The sequence below is a fragment of the Scleropages formosus genome, unplaced genomic scaffold, assembly GCF_900964775.1.
Source record: "Scleropages formosus unplaced genomic scaffold, fSclFor1.1, whole genome shotgun sequence".
Taxonomy (NCBI): Eukaryota; Metazoa; Chordata; class Actinopteri; order Osteoglossiformes; family Osteoglossidae; genus Scleropages; species Scleropages formosus.
The window spans coordinates 36,864-53,066 of NW_021641019.1; the positions used below are offsets into that span (position 1 = coordinate 36,864).

The window sequence follows — 16,203 nt, forward strand, 5'->3', positions numbered from 1 at the left end:
GCTGCAGCAGAGACTGGGGTCCTTCTGTACCGGGCGACCTTTCTGTATTGTCTCTCACTGTTGATGTGATTGCAGACAGCAACGTACACACCACTCTGAATGGTTGGGCCCAACAGTGTGTTACTTGGCAAGTTTGTAGAACAGATCTGATGCTTGAGTGCAACAAAGGGACATGATGGCAGCAAGCAGTCTTAAAATGGACGGACACACACGGGGATTACAATCTCTTCTGGTGAACAAACCGACATGCACCTGGCGAGGGACAGCCCTGGGTTCTCGAGGACTACAAAAACCTCCAGGGCGCTGCAGCAGAGACTGGGGGGTAAGACTGGGGTCCTTCTGTACCGGGCGACCTTTCTGTATTGTCTCTCACTGTTGATGTGATTGCAGACAGCAACGTACACAACACTCTGAATAGTTGGGCCCAACAGTGTGTTACTTGGCAAGTTTGTAGAACAGATCTGATGCTTGAGTGCAACAAAGGGACATGATGGCAGCAAGCAGTCTTAAAATGGACGGACACACACGGGGATTACAATCTCTTCTGGTGAACAAACCGACATGCACCTGGCGAGGGACAGCCCTGGGTTCTCGAGGACTACAAAAACCTCCAGGCGCTGCAGCAGAGACTGGGGTCCTTCTGTACCGGGCGACCTTTCTGTATTGTCTCTCACTGTTGATGTGATTGCAGACAGCAACGTACACACCGCTCTGAATGGTTGGGCCCAACAGTGTGTTACTTGGCAAGTTTGTAGAACAGATCTGATGCTTGAGTGCAACAAAGGGACATGATGGCAGCAAGCAGTCTTAAAATGGACACACACACGGGGATTACAATCTCTTCTGGTGAACAAACCGACATGCACCTGGCGAGGGACAGCCCTGGGTTCTCGAGGACTACAAAAACCTCCAGGGCGCTGCAGCAGAGACTGGGGGGTAAGACTGGGGTCCTTCTGTACCGGGCGACCTTTCTGTATTGTCTCTCACTGTTGATGTGATTGCAGACAGCAACGTACACACCACTCTGAATAGTTGGGCCCAACAGTGTGTTACTTGGCAAGTTTGTAGAACAGATCTGATGCTTGAGTGCAACAAAGGGACATGATGGCAGCAAGCAGTCTTAAAATGGACGGACACACACGGGGATTACAATCTCTTCTGGTGAACAAACCGACATGCACCTGGCGAGGGACAGCCCTGGGTTCTCGAGGACTACAAAAACCTCCAGGCGCTGCAGCAGAGACTGGGGTCCTTCTGTACCGGGCGACCTTTCTGTATTGTCTCTCACTGTTGATGTGATTGCAGACAGCAACGTACACACCACTCTGAATGGTTGGGCCCAACAGTGTGTTACTTGGCAAGTTTGTAGAACAGATCTGATGCTTGAGTGCAACAAAGGGACATGATGGCAGCAAGCAGTCTTAAAATGGACGGACACACACACACACACACACACACACACACACACACACACTAAAGAAAACATGCTCTGACTGTTGATGTGACTGTGTACAGTACACTGCCTAAATGCGTGTAGAGACAGGTGAACAAATTAACCCAATCACACGAACAGTCAGAGCATGTTATAGTTGCTTTGTTGTGGTGTGACGGCATCCCCCTCGTGGCTTCATTGTGGAATTGCAGGTAGGGTTAAAAATTTTTAAAATTGGGTTAATTTGTTCACCTGTCTCATCACGCATTTAGGCAGTGTACTGTACCCAATTTTAAAATTTTAAGCCTACCTGCAATTCCACAATGAAGCCACGATGGGATGCCATCACACCACAACAAAGCAACTATAACATAAACAGGTGGGACTCTTGCTCCACCTCTCCCCCACAACTAGACACCCTATAGGCAAACACACGGAGACGTAAGGCTTTTTACATACCTCCCAGCAACGCATCCGTCACCAGCATCGCACGGACCGGCACGGGTCCACACGTTGAAGGAGGCAGAGAAGGTGGCCCTAGACAAACAGGGATTACAATCGCTGCCGGTGAAGAAAGTGACGCGCACCTGCTGAGGGCCGGCTCTGGGCTCTCGCGGACTACAAAGACCTGGTCCAGGTGCTGCAACAGAGACAGGGAGGTAAGACTGGGCTTCATCTATACCGGGCAACTTTCTGTATTGTCTTTCAGTGTTGATGTGATTGTGTATGTTGTTGTCTCTACCACTCCAAATAGTTGAGCCCAACATTGTGCTACTTACTGATATTTATTAATACTATTTAAAAAAGAAAAAGAAAAAAAAAGTGAAAAATGGTAAGTTTGCAGAATAGATTTGATGTTTGAGTGCAACAAAGGGACATGATGGCAGCAAGCAGTCTTAAAATGGACACACACACGGGGATTACAATCTCTTCTGGTGAACAAACCGACATGCACCTGGCAAGGGACAGCCCTGGGTTCTCGGACTACAAAAACCTCCAGGGCGCTGCAGCAGAGACTGGGGGGTAAGACTGGGGTCCTTCTGTACCGGGCGACCTTTCTGTATTGTCTCTCACTGTTGATGTGATTGCAGACAGCAACGTACACACCACTCTGAATGGTTGGGCCCAACAGTGTGTTACTTGGCAAGTTTGTAGAACAGATCTGATGCTTGAGTGCAACAAAGGGACATGATGGCAGCAAGCAGTCTTAAAATGGACGGACACACACGGGGATTACAATCTCTTCTGGTGAACAAACCGACATGCACCTGGCGAGGGACAGCCCTGGGTTCTCGAGGACTACAAAAACCTCCAGGCGCTGCAGCAGAGACTGGGGGTCCTTCTGTACCGGGCGACCTTTCTGTATTGTCTCTCACTGTTGATGTGATTGCAGACAGCAACGTACACAACACTCTGAATAGTTGGGCCCAACAGTGTGTTACTTGGCAAGTTTGTAGAACAGATCTGATGCTTGAGTGCAACAAAGGGACATGATGGCAGCAAGCAGTCTTAAAATGGACACACACACGGGGATTACAATCTCTTCTGGTGAACAAACCGACATGCACCTGGCGAGGGACAGCCCTGGGTTCTCGAGGACTACAAAAACCTCCAGGCGCTGCAGCAGAGACTGGGGGGTCCTTCTGTACCGGGCGACCTTTCTGTATTGTCTCTCACTGTTGATGTGATTGCAGACAGCAACGTACACACCACTCTGAATAGTTGGGCCCAACAGTGTGTTACTTGGCAAGTTTGTAGAACAGATCTGATGCTTGAGTGCAACAAAGGGACATGATGGCAGCAAGCAGTCTTAAAATGGACGGACACACACACACACACACACACACACACACACACACACACACACTAAAGAAAACATGCTCTGACTGTTGATGTGACTGTGTACAGTACACTGCCTAAATGCGTGACGAGACAGGTGAACAAATTAACCCAATCACACGAACAGTCAGAGCATGTTATAGTTGCTTTGTTGTGGTGTGACGGCATCCCCCTCGTGGCTTCATTGTGGAATTGCAGGTAGGGTTAAAAATTTTTAAAATTGGGTTAATTTGTTCACCTGTCTCATCACGCATTTAGGCAGTGTACTGTACCCAATTTTAAAATTTTAAGCCTACCTGCAATTCCACAATGAAGCCACGATGGGATGCCATCACACCACAACAAAGCAACTATAACATGACAACAGGTGGGACTCTTGCTCCACCTCTCCCCCACAACTAGACACCCTATAGGCAAACACACGCATACGTAAGGCTTTTTACATACCTCCCAGCAACGCATCCGTCACCAGCATCGCACGGACCGGCACGGGTCCACACGTTGAAGGAGGCAGAGAAGGCGGCCCTAGACAAACAGGGATTACAATCGCTGCCGGTGAAGAAAGTGACGCGCACCTGCTGAGGGCCGGCTCTGGGCTCTCGCGGACTACAAAGACCTGGTCCAGGTGCTGCAACAGAGACAGGGAGGTAAGACTGGGCTTCATCTATACCGGGCAACTTTCTGTATTGTCTTTCAGTGTTGATGTGATTGTGTATGTTGTTGTCTCTACCACTCCAAATAGTTGAGCCCAACATTGTGCTACTTACTGATATTTATTAATACTATTTAAAAAAGAAAAAGAAAAAAAAAAAAGGTGAAAAATGGTAAGTTTGCAGAATAGATTTGATGTTTGAGTGCAACAAAGGGACATGATGGCAGCAAGCAGTCTTAAAATGGACGGACACACAGGGATTACAATCTCTTCTGGTGAACAAACCGACATGCACCTGGCGAGGGACAGCCCTGGGTTCTCGGACTACAAAAACCTCCAGGGCGCTGCAGCAGAGACTGGGGGGTAAGACTGGGGTCCTTCTGTACCGGGCGACCTTTCTGTATTGTCTCTCACTGTTGATGTGATTGCAGACAGCAATCAACCTAATTTTAAAATTTCAATGCCACCTGCAATTTCACAATGAAGCCGCGTGGGGAGAGTCATCACACCACAACCAAGCAACTGAAACACGCTCTGACTGTTGATGTGGTTGTATATAGTACACTGCCTAAAGGCGTGTTAGACAGGTGAATAAATAACCCAATTTTAAAAATAAAACCACCTGCAATTCCACACTTCATACCACACACCCCACACTAAACAAAACAGTAGCCAAAACAAAATCCATTTCCCAACCAAATTTGGGAAATTTCCTTTTTTTTTTTTTAAAAAAAAAAAAAAGGTTTTCACTTCTTCTACAGAAGTTTCCCATGCAGCTGCATTTGTTCAAGCTAAGATAAGTTTTACTTATACACATATTGTATTAGCAGAGAGATATACACATGTAGATGTGCAATTCTTAAGTTAGCTTTTTTCCACCATATAAAATAATGTACATTGCACAAATAGCTGCATAAAACTTTCTGAATATTGATGATTCCCAATCACCTTCTAGTTTTATATAAACAATATATTTAATATAAACATTTGTTACAGTACAGCAGTAGCTGCGTGAAGGTTTAACAGGTATGATCTCAAAGTTATAGCACATGAACGTTTACACACCTTACATGAACTTCAGAGAGAACTGGCACAGTGAGTCTGGAAGAAGTGAATTATAATTTAGTAGGGGTGCGGTGGCGCAGTGGGTTGGACCACAGTCCTGCTCTGCGGTGGGTCTGGGGTTCAAGTCTTGCTTGGGGTGCCTTGCGATGGACTGGCGTCCCGTCCTGGGTGTGTCCCCTCCCCCTCCAGCTTTACGCCCTGCGTCACCGGGTTGGCTCCGGTTCCCCGCGACCCCGTATGGGACAAGCAGTTCTGAAAACGTGTACGTGTGTGAATTTTAATTTACTAATGGTTGTCATGGTTTCCAGAGAAAACCATTTAGCATGCAAGTGCAGCCTTTCTATCAGCAACACAGAGCTGATATCCACTGGGGGGGCAGGAGCTAATTTTGAGGACCCAAGGTAGGGTTAGAAAGTCAGACACAGAAGATATAAAAGAGATGGCAAGAACAAAGTAAGGATCAAGGACAAGTGCGAGGAGGGGTGTGAAGTTTTTGTGAGATTCCACAATGACAAGGTAAAAACATTAGATCAGCTGCAGTAATTTGTAAATAATGGGTTGTCATTTTGCTATTAAAATGCTCACGTAAATACTTCACTCAGATATTTTTCTGTAGATCCATGTATCGTTTTGGAGTAGTTTACCAGGAGATTCTTTTCCAATTCAGATGGATGCTGACCACAGATACTCTTCCAGTCGGTTGTTGCGGGTGTGGTTTAAAGAGCCATGGGGGAGATCCGAAGGGTAAAGGACAAGAACCACTCCCTGAGGTGAATTTTATTGTTCTGCTTCACTCTGTTAAAGACTTCGATTGAATACAGGTGTGGCGAATAGAGCTGGGTTTGTCCAAAGTTGCGCCCTTTATGGTCATTTAGAATATTGCCTCCAATGGTCATTACAATGCCAGTAATTAATAACATGCTGAAAAAAGCCTGTACTCCTCATTCTTGGAAGACGGCTATTAAAAAAAAAAAAAAACCAACCCTGGATGAGAATGAAGGGATTCAGTTGCTGGATTTCAGCACAAACTGCTGGTGATTATGAGAACATTGGAACCACTTAAAGCAAATTAAAAGCGCACCCCAAGGTTCAAATCTTTGAAACCTTCATCCCCCCCATGGATCAGAGTGGATTACCAGAACATTAAAAGTGTCTGGTGCAACAAACTGCCCAGTGCGGCACAGAAAATTTCCCCATCCATCGCTTAAACTGTTTAAAAATCTTTACTCAATAAATAAACAACAAAAAGTGGCATGCCACTACTAAAACATCTACAATAAAACTGTCACATCCCCACCCGCACCACAATCGGCAGCACCTGGCTCCGATTAAACGCTTGACGCTAATCAGCATACTTGTCTTTAGAAGACACTCCTCAGCCACACATCTCCTTGAGACATCTGGCTTTGCTATGCTAACAGCATTTATCCTGTTCCCTGTTGTTTGTTCTTGATGTCTGACCATTTGCCTTGCTTCCTGACTATGTCCATGAGTCTCTGCAGTGTAAACATTACATGATGGAATCTTTAAAACACACAAAAAAAAACATACCCCATGGCAAAAAGACACAAATAAACTTGTCCGGCAACTCTACTGCACAAGAGAGGCGGTTCCCTGGCCTGTTCCCAAGGTGTTGCTGTACACCTTACCTATCATTTTCTTTGCATGTTTCTCTTTTCACATCATCTCCCCCATTTAGACATTTTGATACGATATATAAACAATGCAAATAACCAAATACACCGAATAAAAAACAATTTTAAATTGGTAAGAAAACACCCACATATGTAATGAAAACTCTACTACAATAAACCAAAAAAAGATGATAAATACAAACACACCACACAGTAATTTTCAAAGACTACTTCAAAGTACAATAAATTACTGTAAGTTATAAAATTGTGCAATTAAATATAGTGCGTAAAGAGACAGTTGCACCCTCTTATGCACAGGAGATATGTTCCGAGGCCCCCGCTGGATGCCTGAAACCGTGGATAGCACTGAACCCTATATATAGTCCGTTTTTTCCTAACAGAAGCAGAAGAAATAAAACTAAGAACGCTACTAAGTGACCAATGGGCAGGTAGCGTATACAGCACGGATACGCTGGACAAGGGGATGATTGACGTAATGGCGCGAGATTTCATCATGCTGCTCAGAATGGAGCGCAGACAGACTTAAGTCAAGCATCACTCCCAGACTCTTAGCTAAGGAAGTAGGCAAAATGAACGAGTTTCCCACTTTGATGGAGAGGCCATGACAGGAAGACAGGCTAGCTGCGAAGTGTAGGATCTCTGTTCACCAGTGATATCAACAGCCTATACACAAACATTGCAACAGACCTGGGCCTGACAGCAGTAAAGAACACCATTCTAAGGTACCCAGACCACAATGGACCAGACACTGAACTCCTACAATTACTGGAAATCAGTGTCATCAGGAATAATTCTGAATTTAACAAACAAGTCTGTCTACAGATACAGCGGACAGCAATGGGTTTAAAAAAAAAAAAAGAAAAATTTGCCCTTGGTCTGGGGGTGCGGTGGCGCAGTGGGTTGGACCACAGTCCTGCTCTCCGGTGGGTCTGGGGTTCGAGTCCCGCTTGGGGTGCCTTGCGACGGACTGGCGTCCCGTCCTGGGTGTGTCCCCTCCCCCTCCAGCCTTACGCCCTGAGTTGCCGGGTTAGGCTCCGGTTCCCCGTGACCCCGTATGGGACAAGCGGTTCTGAAAATGTGTGTGTGTGTGTGTGTGTGTGTGTGTGCCCTTGGTCTACGCAAGCATCTACATGGCAGACTGGGAGAAAACTCTATTTATGAAATGCCCAAACAGACCACTCCAGTGCTACAGATATCGGGGTGACATTTTCAGGGTCTGGCACCATGGCCACGAGGATTTTGACACACTCATGAACACACACACCACTCCAAAATAACAATAAAACAACACTGAGACACACAGGAAGTAAACTTCCTGGACACCACAGTCCATTACAGTAAACCTCAAGGTGGCTTTAAAAACACTCGAGATCAAGGTTTACTTTAAAAGCACTGACACACACTGTCTACTGCACAAATCCAGCTTCCAGCCCAAACACACCTTCCAGGGATTGATCAAGTCCCAGCTCATCAGGTTCCACCGAATATGCTCAGAGAAAACAGAGTTCAACAACACCACCGGAACTCTGTTCCGAGCTCTTGGACCGAGGGAATAGGTTCCGGAGACATATCAAATCACAGACAATGAACTCAACATAGGAAGGCCATGGTAGCAGGGTGACTCACACTGTAAAGGTCATCCCACTAATATAAATAATGTGTCGGCAGAATGATACTTTGGCTCCTTTTCCAAAAAGCGTTATGCTCAATTACAGTTGTATGCTCAACGCAAACCAAATGTGCATCTTACGGGTGAACACGAATTTACCTTAGATAGAAAGGCAATAATTCCAGTAAATTATTGCACCAGCAAGATGGTGTGTGTTGTGTGCTGCTGTGTGTGCTGTGTGCTTGAAGCAGGGGAGGAGACACAGAGCTGTTTTACCGGGGGGGGCTTCTTCTGGGCCGAAAGGAAGAGAGAATCCACCCAGTGTTCGATAACGAAGAGTTTTACTCGGCTGGGTGCTGCCCCAGTGCATGCAGTTCTGCACAGAGAATTTCACCAGAGAAGTTTTTTGAAGGATTTGGTCCTGCTTTACTGCTCTTTCCCCTTCTCTATCTACTGCACACTCGGACCGTCTGCTTTCAGGAAGGAGGAGATGCTGTGCGACCAATAATGAGTGGACCAGCTTTTGAAAAGCAGCTCGCCAGCATTTTGACTGACATCCCAAACTCTATGAGCTGCCACCCTGCATCCAAAGACTCTCCAACCTTGCCCGACTTCTCAGCCACAGATATGGGTTTCTACAGAGGACAGACGGGGCACAGCCAACATGAGTACTATCAGAGCCAGACCTACTCACAATCTGTGAACCCCTACTCGTACCACCAGTTTAACCCGAACGGAATGGGGGGCCTGGGGGCCTACCCCACAAAGTCAGAATACACCTACAGTAACTCATACAAGCAATACGGGCATTATAAACAGGGAGCTGCAGACACCACCCCAGGACACTGGTAAGTCTGAACTTTCCACAAATATAAACCCATGTAGACTATGATAATGTAATCTTTAATATGAGCTTTCAACACCAGCAAAACATATTCATTTTTCCTTAAACCAGCCCTTGGACTATCAGAGAAAAGCAGCTTGCTTACTGGAGCTTATAGGTTTTCACTGTATCTTACATAGCTTTTTTAACATAACTTATATGTCCCTATATACTTTATCTGAAAACATATCATATGTCCAATGATTTAAGAATACTCACATTTATTACTTTCGTAGTTTCATTTTGAATACCCCCCCCCCCCCACTCCCCTTTGGTGAAACTGAAATATTGAGTGTGTACAGTAGCTGTTGCTAATATGTGGTTCATTTTATCCATCACACTGTATCGTATGTATATGCTGCACCTGTACATTGTTTGGAAAGCAAGGAATAGAGAACTCACGTGGTCATGCACACGCTCTCGGTTCAGTCCCTGAATGATGGTGTTATCATAGTCTGTTGAAGACAATGAGGACACACTGGGAGATGTTGGGCCTCTTCTTGGTGCTCCAGATGATCCTGAAGTGCTGGGGCAATTTTGCAATGGAGAAGATGGACTCACACCCACATCACTCAGCATGATGTACACTAACTTGATTGTACTTCTGTCCCGTATGTCTTGTACTGATGTAACATTCATGAATTCATTACCGAAGTCAGGATCCACGAACTGAATACCAAAGTCTCGTTCAATTCCAAATGCTTGGCAAATTGTACTGTGAAACTCCTTTAAAGTTTCTGGCCTTCCCGAATGGAGAAGCCATTAGAAGAAGCCATTTTAAAGCCATCATTGTCCACGATGACTCTGAGCTTCATATGCCGTGCCGTTAAAATGTTGTTAAATCAATATTTGGTAATGTTGTTACTTCAGTACAACATTTTCACAGTTCACTCAAAACATGAAGAGTTTAGCTGTCTACACATGACCTGTGACAGGTTGACTCTATGCTGCAATTAGCCATTATACTACTATAGGAAAAACAAAGACACAGAACCACATCTAGCAAGAAGCTGAAAGTTGAAGAAGATGAAAGAAATGTGTACCGGTACTTTTTTCAGCATGAATGTAAACAGCACTTCAGTGTGAATTATAAGATGACGACTTACTGATGTTGAGCTCCTCCTTCTTCCCTATATATTTTTCCTTCAATTTCGCTTTTTTTTTTAATGGTCATTTGCTGTACCATAACTGTGGTAACAATAAAGAAAGAAAAAACTGATACCACACAATTACAGAAATTTATCCGCAGCTGTTGCAGATCTATGGAGTTGTGGTGTTGGAGATTCTATTCAGTGTGCTCTCATGTTGGTGAAGTATCGATCACATGACCTTTGTTGTGCGTGATGTGTTCTGATGAAGCACGTATGTAAATAAATGTTCTCCCCTTCCGGTTTAAGCAAACCGATGGTGTGAACGTGTACTTTGTTACCTCCGTTAAGTATAATCTATTTACCACTTCTCAAACGCAGAGATGGCTGCGCCAACAGGTTATGGGCCCAGAAGAGAAGTAGGTAATAGACTGAGTAGACTGTGTTTCGACGGAGACGAAAAGAATTACGAACTTTGGGAGACAAAGTTTTTGGGGCACCTGCGTTTGCTGGGACTGAAAGAGACCATATTGAAAGTCCCCACACCGAGCGATAGAGACAGCGCGGACGAAGATGAGATTGACGACACTGATAAAAATGAAGAAGCCTACGCGGAATTGATCCAGTTTTTGGATGATAAAAGTCTTTCCCTTATAATGAGAGAAGCTGCAGATGACGGAAGAAAGGCGCTGCAAATACTGAGGGGCTACTATGCAGGAAAAGGGAAGCCGCGAATTATTAACCTGTACACAGAATTAACATCCCTTCAGAAAACTGCAAAGGAAAGTATTACGGATTACATTATTCGGGCAGAAACAGCCATTACCGCTCTGAGGAATGCTGAGGAGACGCTCAGTGACGGACTGTTGATTGCAATGATTCTTAAAGGTTTGCCAGAATCGTTTAAACCATTCGCAGTTCATGTAACACAGAGTGATGAAACTATGACTTTTGCAGAATTTAAGACAAAGCTTAGAAGTTTTGAAAACACTGAAAAGTATGCTAGGTCAAATGACGACAACGTTATGAAAGCGAGTGGTGCAGCTCCTGTGAGAAGAGGAGAGAGAGAGAAAAACGCAGACCCTGATAATATTACGTTATAATTGCGGTCAAAAAGGACATAAAGCCTGGAGATGTCCAAATGAACGTCGTAAAAGTCAAAAACAGTGGTGTAGCTATTGCAAAAGCTCAACACACAAAGACGCATCTTGCAGACGCAAAAGAAGGGACGACGCAAAACAAGCGACGCATGAAGAGGACGCAGATAAACATGCTGCATTTGTCTTCAAAACGTGTGATTATCAACTAGACGGGCTGAAACATAAAGGACTAATGGTTGATACGGGAGCAACATCACACATAATTACCGACATCGGAAAGTTTAAGAAATTTGACGAGACTTTCCAAACGGGCAAACATTTCATTGAGCTTGCGGACGGGACAAGAGCGAGTGGCGTTGCGCTGAAGAGAGGTGACGCGGAGATATGTTTGATTGACAGTGAAGGAAAGCAAGTGAGTACAACGCTAAAGAAAGCACTGTACATTCCTTCATATCCACAAGACATATTCTCTGTTAAAGCAGCGACTGCCAACGGGGCTTCTGTTCGTTTTCGACAAGGACATGACGAGCTCATCCACAAGGATGGCACGAGATTTGAAATAAAAGAGTATAATAGACTGTACTATCTAAACACTATAGATAAGGGAGGAGATTATTGTAACGGCTGTTACGACATTCAAACTTGGCACGAAATCCTCGGCCACTGCAACTATGATGATGTTTCCAAGTTGCCAGATATTGTGGAAGGAATGGAAATCAAAGGAAAGATTGACAAGTCCAAACTGCACTGTGAAGTCTGCACACAAGGCAAATTTGCGCAAAGCAGGAACAGAGAACCCGATGCACGTGCCAAAGTCCCACTTGAACTTGTGCACACAGACTTGGCTGGTCCTATTCAACCAGAGGCTAAAGATGGTCACAGGTATGCACTTGTATTTGTTGATGATTTCTCAGGCACAATATTTGTTTACTTCCTGAAAGCGAAAAGTGACACTGTAAAGGCTACGGAAAAATTCCTAGCAGACACTGCTCCTTATGGTACTGTAAAGTGCATTAGGTCAGATAATGGCACTGAATTCACAGCAACAAATTTTCGGTCATTGCTAAGCAAAAATCGCATTAAACATGAGACCTCTGCACCGTATTCACCCCACCAAAACGGTACTGCTGAAAGAAGTTGGCGAACATTGTTTGAAATGGCCAGATGCATGCTCATTGAGAGTAAATTACCAAAAGAGTTATGGACTTACGCTGTGATGACTGCTGCAGTAATTCGCAACAGATGCATTAATAACAGAGTAAAGCAGACTCCATACTACATGTTGACAGGAAGAAAACCGGATCTTTCAAAGATGAGAGTTTTTGGATGCATGTGCTATGCATACAAACACGACAGAAAGAAGCTAGATTCACGTTGTGAGAAGGGAATATTTGTTGGGTATGACAAGAATAGCCCTTCATACCTAGTGTATTACACAGACACTGGAAGAGTCCTTAAACACAGGCTTGTCAAATTCTTCAAGAAATGTGCTGTCGAGCAGCAAACTCAAACTGACCCACAAATACCAGATGAGGATGTTTATGGGGGAAGTTATTTGCCATCTAAGGTAAGAACAAACATCACTGAACAGAGTTCAGGGAAGTCTCAAGATAGTGGAGACAAAACAGATCTTCAAAATGATGATCAGACTGAAAATATTCAGAATAGATGCAACCCCAAAAGGAACAGGAAAGCTCCCCAATACTTATCTGACTACGTAACTGATATTGAAGATGATGATCAGATACTTACTAATATTGACTACTGTTACAGAATGTGTAATGTACCACAAACCTTCAAGGAAGCCATGAGTTCAACCAAATCACAGATCTGGATTAAAGCCATGGAAGAAGAGATGGATTCTCTAAAAGAAAATGGAACTTTTACGTTGATGGCTCTACCCGAAGGCAAACATGCAGTGGGGGGTAGATGGGTCTATGCAATCAAGAACAATGCAGATAACAATGAAACATATAAGGCTAGATATGTTGCTAAGGGTTATAGTCAAGTAATGGGAAGAGACTATAAGGAAACCTTTTCTCCAACAGCAAATATCACATCAGTTCGTGTCTTGATGCAAATGGCAGCACAGTAAGACCTTGTTCTACATCAGATGGATGTGAAAACGGCTTACTTACATGCTCCAATTGATTGTGAGATCTATGTGGAACAGCCAGAAGGTTTTGAGGTAAAATCAAATACTGGTGAAAAACTTGTCTGTAAACTGAACAAGTCATTGTATGGTCTGAAACAGTCAGGTAGAAACTGGAATAAGTTACTGCATGATTACCTGAGTGAAAATGACTTTATGAAAAATCCTGCAGACTCTTGTGTCTACAGCAGACAAACTGGAAAAGAGAGAGTGATGCTAATAATCTGGGTTGATGATCTGATTATTGCTTCTAGTACCAACGAGTTACTAAATGGTGTGAAAAGGATGCTGACAGCTAAATTCAAGATGAAAGACCTTGGTAAATTAAAACATTTCCTAGGCATTGATTTTGAGCAAATGGATGGAGTTGTGAAAATGAATCAAAAGGGGTACATCTTAAAAATACTGGAAAGGTTCAACATGTCGAATAGTAAGTCCAGATCGACCCCATGTGAACAAAAGCTAGAGTATAACGGTGATGGAAACTCTGTAAACCACACAAAGTATCGTGAAGCAGTAGGTAGTTTGACCTATCTAATGACATGTACTAGACCAGATCTTAGTTGGGCTGTGAGTAAATTGTCTCAATCTATGTCAAAACCAAATGAGCAACACTGGTGTACAGTGAAGCATGTGATGAGGTATCTGAAAGGTACAGTAAACCAAGAACTGACGTACAAGAAGAGTAACGAGAAGCTGAAACTTACGGCATACAGCGATGCTGACTGGGCATCAGATCCAAATGACAGACGAAGTACGACTGGATACTGTTTTAGTCTAACCAAAAATGGTCCCCTCATTTCCTGGAAGTCAAAGAAGCAGCCTACAGTTGCTTTGTCAACATGCGAAGCGGAATATATGGCACTGGCTGCGACCACACAAGAAAGTCTGTACCTTGTACAATTGATGAATGGACTGGAAAATGGATGTCAGTATGCACCGGTAAAAATCTTTGAGGATAACCAAGGTGCAATTGCTCTTTCCAAAAACCCTGTTTGTCGACAAAGATGTAAACACGTTGACGTTAGGTACCACTTCATTCGATCAGCAATTAGTGATGGTAAAATAACAATTGAGTACTGTCCAACAACAGAAATGGTTGCTGATGTGATGACTAAACCAATGACGAAGTATAAGAAAGAAAAGTTTGAAAGCTTTATGTTTGGGGCATAAATGTTGCTGATACAGGGATGTAACTGTGTGTTGTATTGTAAATGGACCTGTAGAGAATGAGAGCAAGTGGGGGTGTTGGAGATTCTATTCAGTGTGCTCTCATGTTGGTGAAGTATCGATCACATGACCTTTGTTGTGCGTGATGTGTTCTGATGAAGCACGTATGTAAATAAATGTTCTCCCCTTCCGGTTTAAGCAAACCGATGGTGTGAACGTGTACTTTGTTACCTCCGTTAAGTATAATCTATTTACCACTTCTCAAACGCAGAGATGGCTGCGCCAACATGTGGTTTAAAACATTGTTTTAAACTGAATGACCGCCGAAATACTGCTGCCATCAGTATCGCTTTTAAGTGTTTGTTAAATGCACTTACTAAAACAATATGGGATCCCCAAAAAGTTCTGTTCCACATTACACCAAGATTAGACATGAAGAGCCTGCAATTGAAATAAACTAAAAATGAACAGGAATTAGCTAAATGGGCAAGCCTGTTCACAAAGAAAATGTAGTTGTCCAGTTAGTAATGACTAACTTCTGTGTCTACAACATGCCTGTGACTCACATCAGGTCACTTACTAATTGTGAAGATAAGTCCAAATTTTCGTTATTTACATATGAAATATGCAACAAATGCCAGTTTTTAGGAGAGAAGACAATTTTCAGCAATAATTCTTTTGTTTATTAACTTATATTATTTCTTAATTCACTGGTGGAATATTTTCTAGCAAAGTGAAAGTGTAATTTCTCTGATGAGCTGTAATTTTTTACGAAATCACTTACAGTTACAGCATTTAGAAATTATGCTTTCAAAGCTAAACTTAACTATCACATAGACAACTTGTAGTACTTTGGTTTGATAGTACATTAGAATTTCTGATGAAAGCAGAGCATAAAAACAGAACTAAAAAAAAACGTTAACCTACCAGCTCAGCTAGCAAAAATCGGATATCTCGACGTCCCCGCGTCGTGTGCCCACCATTTCACAACCTTGACTGGTAGCAGCTCCGACGTCTAAGACATATACTGTATTTAAGTTTTAAAAAAAAAAAAAAATACTACACACCCATGGCATGGCTACAAATTGCTTACTTACCAAAAATGAGGATCCTTGGACAGGGTTATACCGAATTTACGTAACGCGCAGTACTGTTGCAAACCCTTGATAGTGAAAAAGATCCCCACCTCCACGACATAAAAAAGCGGGAAAACGTATATAGACATGCGCAGAGAGAACAGTATGTGGAAAGTTCATTGAACAGTTTTTTTCAAATTACCTTTAATTGAATAAAATTTACTTGTTTTCAATATAGCAAGTACATTTTTAAATTAATTTAAAAACATCTGTAGTATTAAATTACACATTAAAATCTATAAATTAAAAGTTCCCAAAAGCGACTCTTTCACGATGTGAGTTCTTGCATACATCTACTATGCATACCGAAAATTTCGAAATGGTGGGCACAATAAAACGCGGGGATGAGATAATCCGAGTTTTCTAGCTGGTAGGTTAGGTTATTTCTTAATTCACTGGTGGAATATTTTCTAGCAAGTGTG

General features: G+C 43.3%; 1 long non-coding RNA gene across 1 annotated transcript; it reads right to left on the reverse strand.

Moving 5' to 3' along the window:
* Positions 1 to 9,626: 9,626 nt before the first annotated feature.
* On the reverse strand, positions 9,627 to 15,868 carry LOC114909534 (uncharacterized). The gene is made up of 3 exons (XR_003797354.1): positions 15,743 to 15,868; positions 15,573 to 15,660; positions 9,627 to 9,661 (listed from the first exon to the last, which is right to left on the reverse strand). It is a non-coding gene; the product is annotated as an uncharacterized LOC114909534 (long non-coding RNA).
* Positions 15,869 to 16,203: the final 335 nt, after the last annotated feature.